Source organism: Echinops telfairi, unplaced genomic scaffold (genome assembly GCF_000313985.2).
Source record: "Echinops telfairi isolate 266 unplaced genomic scaffold, ASM31398v2 ScPeMD7_818;HRSCAF=1258, whole genome shotgun sequence".
Taxonomy (NCBI): Eukaryota; Metazoa; Chordata; class Mammalia; order Afrosoricida; family Tenrecidae; genus Echinops; species Echinops telfairi.
Genome location: NW_022104716.1, coordinates 18,748 through 24,665, shown reverse-complemented (window position 1 = coordinate 24,665; position 5,918 = coordinate 18,748).

Genomic DNA, 5,918 nt, shown 5'->3' with positions numbered 1-5,918 from the left:
GTCCTATCCATTGCAGCAAAGAGAGCAAAGATGTCCAAGAATAAGTCTGTTCTGAAATCAATCAAGCTGCTTTGCCAAAGAATGAGCAGACAGTTCCTGGAAGCATCCAAGTAGAGTGTCGATGACAACTCTAGGATCTCTTGAATGGGATAACTTCATAGTGTGGGAGATTGGACTAGTAGACTTCTGCTCCTTTCTCATTCTGAAAATTCTGAGACGCTTCTGGTGGGTCCCCAATGTTCCACAGTGGGATAAAAGATGTACAGGCTTGAGAATTGATTCACTGACATCCAAACTGGAGATGAAATGTAATTGTCATCTTTCTCAGTCCCTCCCATTGGCTCTAGAAGACAGGATGTAAATCAAGACGTAAGCTTCTGAGTGTACACTGAGCTTTAGTGTGTATGTTCTTCTCCTCAGCTAACCCTGGAAGGGCACTGGTCTGGCGATTTCCAGAGCATGACTCTGTCAGCATCTGACCTTCAGGCCTGCAAACAATTGATTCTATAGCTTAGGATAGTAGATACATTTACTACTCTTTTTCTTTTAAAATTAAACTTCACAAAAAGCAGAAAGAAAATATCTTACCCTCCAGGTCAGAGCCACCTTTAGTCATGGTGGAAGCAGGGCAAAATCCAAGGGCTATAAAATCAGAAACATTGTTGAGCATAGTGGCCCTCTTGTTTTGGAACTCACTCTCAGGGACTGGGCTGATCGCTGTGTGATATAACACAGCTGTGTGCAAATGCCAAGGCTAGGTTGATAATTATAGAAACCTTCTCATTATGCTTGAATAGGGGCCAAGGTAGGGCCCTGCCAGTGAGGAGAGTGTGAGGCAGCAAAACTGGTGCTGTTTAGAACAAGTTGGCTTTTGCAGCCAGCACAGGGATGTGAGGTGTGCCAGAGAGCCTGCTTCCCTGCTCCCTGTTGGCAAGCAAGGGCCTGAGTGCCAGCTTCTGGTCTTCAAACTCGGTCAACATCTTTGTTTCTCACCAGACTGCAGGACACACAGAAGCTTTGTTAGGGGGACTCTATTTTCCCGTCAATATTCCACTCGACTCCTGTCCCTATGGACTCATCTTCCTGATCCATCAAATATGCCTGTTTCGCCAAGTCCCTGGATGGATTCAATTTCCTTAACACTTGAGATCTAGTGCAGTCATTGCTCTCTGACTACAGTGACACCGGAAACAGTCTTGTTTTCTAGGAGCTTCTTGGGAGGAGAGATGTATTTTGGATGAAACCTCCATGTGCAAAAGATGATTAGAAAATTGTCAATCGAAGCATAGGCTTTGAGTCATGACTTTAACAAGGGCACAATATAGGTCATCCTAGCCTTACCTGCATCAGCAGGCCAGCAGGAGGATACTGTTGCGGAGAAAGGTCTTAAGAAAGGAAGGGAGTAGTTGAGGTGGGAGTTACTGCCACAAAGTGGCAAAGCAAAGTGAAAATACGAGGGTTTAATTTTCTTCATGGAAAATGTGTGATTATCAAAAAGCAGATTCTGGCACTTTGGCTTTTTATAATAGAGGCAAAGAAGTACAATTTTATGTAACACATATAAGAGGGAAAGTATAACGGTGACCCTGTGAAAATTGCAGCATTAAAAGTAATAAGCCTGCCATTGCCAATAAAGCACACACAGACACCATGCCATGCTATCTCGAGTATAAAGGTGACATTTTTACAGTTATTCCTATAGTAACTTTTCCAACTGAAACTGAATTTTGAACGACATGTTCTCAACACAAAAATTCTTGCTAAAGTTTGACCATTGCTGACAGTTCGTTAATTGGGACCCACAACAAAACAGCCCCTCTTCAAGAAAGTCTGACCGTCTGGGTTATACCAGGGCACATCAAAACTCCCAGAAAAAAAGAAAGGAATTTAAAGAAAGCAGAATTCCCAAATGCTCCCAAAACATCTTCCTTTCATGATCATTATTTCATTTACTTATTTGGTAGGTGGAGTTCCTGGGTGGTGCAAATAATTAGCATGTTAGGCTGCTAACTGAAATGCTGGAGGCTTGAGTTCACCCAAGAGCACCTCAGAAGTAAGGACTGGTCACCTCCTTCCAAAACTAGGTCACTGAGTATTCTGGAGCACAGTTCTATTTGAACACACACTGAAGTCATCAGGAGTGGATGGCAACTAGCACTGATATTTGGTAATTGTTTACTTATTATGCCCATCCTCTTAAAAGCAAGAGACATGGACTGTTCATTTCTGAATCCTTGGTGTCTCACAGTGCCTGGCTTTGTAAAGAGTTGTATAGTTGGGTAAGTAATGAGCTTAATTTCTCACCCCAATCTTTAAGCAAAATCTTTAATTGCTGTGGTGAAATTAGCCCTAGTAGCACTGTCAGGTAAGCACTGGACTTCTAACTGCAAGGTTGGTTGTTCAAACTCACCGGCTGCTCTGCAAGAGAAAGAAAAGCTATATTCTCCAATAGATTTACAAAGCCTCGGAAAGCTTGTATGGGAGCTCTGTGAGTCAGAGTAGACTTGCTGGCAGAGAATTTTCTTGGTTTTGTATATATAGGAAACCATAACCAAAATCAAAACAACAAATATATCCATCACCTCCAGAAGTTGCTTTATGTCTCTTGGGATTATCTTCCCCATTCCCTTGTTAACTTATCTTGCCAGTCCCCAAGAATCCACTAACTGTTCTCTGTCATTATTGATTAAAATCCAATTCTAGAATTTTATATATCTAGGACCATAAAGTATCTACATACATACAGTATGTTCTCTTCCCCCTTTCCCACTTCCCCCCAGCTTTTATCACATTCTCAGAAACCATATATGGAGTTGCTAGGATAGGAATTGACAGTGGTTTTTGTTTTCTAGTGTTTCCTTGTTGTTTGTCTGGATAATTGAATGATTCTTTCCAACCCCAAGATAGAGTGATCTTTGGGTTTCTAAAACAATATTTTTTATTGACATACCTTGCTCATTCCAGTCTATCCCTTCACATACAGTCCTGTTGCTCCATCCCATCGGGTGGGGTTATACCATCATCCATGTACCGGGAGTTGTTTTCTGCCTAAATGAAAAAGTGGGCATGTTTCTGAAGCAAGCAAATTGACTGGTAAAAATATAATATTAAAGGAAAGGAAAAACTTTATCCTAAGTAGAATCCTTCATTTACAAAATATCAGTGAAGTGTGGCAAAGGCAGAAAAAAATTAGACCAGAGGTGTACAAAAATGTGTGCTCTGAATTATTTTTTTAAAAGACATATTAATTTTCAGGTGTTTTAGTGGAAAAGAAACAACTTAAGTCTACAAGCAATGATAACCAAAATTTCTCACTGCAGGAAAATACTGGAAACACGTTTCTCTTTTTCTTCTGAAAATGAGACTTTAATTCCATAAGAATAATTTAAGGATGAGGTCAGGACTTGTTTCTTTGGAGGATCAGTGACTCAAAGGTGATAGAAACAATTAGCGGTCAATCAAAGAAAAACGATTTGGTTGTGTTTCTTTTATTATTATAAAGAAATGTAAAACATTAGATTATTGGATTATTCTGAGTTGTATACAAGGAATAGAGAACATAAAAAATCAAATAAAAAGAGGAAATTAAATAGATATGCACTTTTAGTCAATATTGTCCAGAGTTAGAGGACCGACAAAGAGAGTTGAAGCCAGTGAGTGAGTGAGCAAGAGAGAGCTGGGAAAGCTCTGGAACAAAGTAAGGAAAGAGAGAAACATACATGAAGGCCGTGTGGACATACAACTGTAACTAGAAAAAGATACACACAGATAAAGACCTGGGTACACATTCCCATAGCTTTGAATCGCCATTTTGTGCTATTTTTTCCCAATAAATTAGCAAAGACTTTTAAGACTAAAATGCACTTTTGACCTTTTAGATCTCCATTTTTGTTTTAGGATCCTATGAGAATCAGTGTGATATTTTTCCCTGTGTGTGCTGCTGCAGCTGGTGGTGGTGGTGGTGTGTTTGTATGTGTGCGTGCTTGCATGTGTGTATTAAAGACTGTAGAAACTGACATAAAAGGTATGAGAGATGTTGTTCAGAATAAGGAATAGTTCAGGGTGAGAATATTTTGTAATTTTGAATGTATACTTTTTCCATCTTAAATTAGTTGTTGAAAAAGATAAGATGGTATGTGTGAGAGTGCACACACAGAAAGGTGGGGTGGATCAGAAAATGGATTTTCCTAGTTGTCATTTATCTTCTTTAAGATTTCCTTCTGGGTCATCTATTTGACCACACCTCACCCTAAATCAGAGTTCAGATAGTGAGATGAGAGTCAGGGATGCTTCTACTGCCCTTACCACACTGCGTCCTTCATTCTAAGGCACAAATGAGTAAATGAATTCAGCATATACGATTTTGCATCTTCTGAGACAAATGGTTAAAGAGAGAACCATTCTATTACACAGTACAATTAGCCATGGTCCACTAGTAGGCTTGTTATAGGTAACATCTCTGCATCCATTCTGTGCTAAAACTTTGAATTCTTTATTTGCACAAGCTTTTGTTTTTAATTGGAAGCAACCAACAAATGGAAAGATCCTAGAGATAAGCAACTCTTCACATTTTTGTAACTCCTCTTATTGCACTTTTGAAAAATGATTCTACTTTCATGTATTTGTATTCAATTCCATAGCTATTGATTCAGGAGAAAGGTACTATGTAACAATGTGGACTTATTATTTTCTATGAAGTTAATGTGCGCATGAAGCATTGACTGTCTTCTGCCATTGAATGCTTTGGGTGCCCATGTTATTGTCTACTATTGATTCACAATGACTTTGGTGGTCGGACGTTCTTCACAATATATTTTAAAACTCTATAACTCTATTGCATTATCTTTGTTTTGCAAACAAAATTCTCTTTTGAGTTTATATTATAGTGAGATACTAAGCTAGCCAGTGGAAATTAATGCCTTTTTATCTGGAATTTGTCACAGAACAATTTCGAGTCTTGCTTAGCAATTAATAAGCTATTTCAATTCTCCTGGTGTACTAGCATTTTTCAAGTAGATGGAATTTTATTACATGAGCAAGGCTAAGTAAAAACTATTGTTAATAGGATTCCAGTTCATACATTCATGAGTCGCTTCTAAACAGCATGCGCTTAAACATGTCTCCATGATCAGCAGATGGCTGCAGACAAGTTTTCTCAGCAATACGCTCATGTTAGTCTCATTAGATTACTTTTAAAAAAGGAAAATTGTGTGCCATGGGAAAATATTGTAAGATCATTTTTAATAGCAAATTTTTAACAAAATTCAAGTGAGCATCTCCCCAAATCATTCAAACGTTGTAGCCAGTGTACAGAAATGCTGCCCCACATAAAACCGCAGTTTTTAGATTGATTAAGCATTTTAGGGACAGTCTGGATCTGGAAAACCTTAAAGATGAACCACAAGAGGGCAGATTGTCAACCCAGATGAATGAAGAAACTATGGTTGATAGCTGAGGTCTCGTATGGGTCAGCATTTGTTATTTTAAACAAACACCTTCTCCCCAGCAAGCTTTCATCTTGATGGATGCCAAAAGAATTGCACGAAATCCACAGAGATCAGTTAGCTCAAGGAGCTGATTTTATCATCAGTCTTTTAAACAAGATCAAAGCTAATGAAGATAATTTTATGAAATGAATCATCACCAGGGGTGTGTCTTGGATTTACTAAGATCTATAGAGCAAGGTCCAATTAAAGTACTGGTTTATGAAGGCATCTACTGGGCCAATTCCACCCAAGGCAGGGAGGTCAACTCAGAATGCTATGGAACCTGTTCTTTTTCGGAATTTCAAAGAGCACTCTAGATGGGTTTTCTCCAAGGACCCAGGGTGATTACAGGAGCTTATTAGGAAGTCTTAAGAACATGAAAATTGCATCAGTGGGAAAAAGGCCAGAGAAGTTGTTCAGAGGAATTTTTTT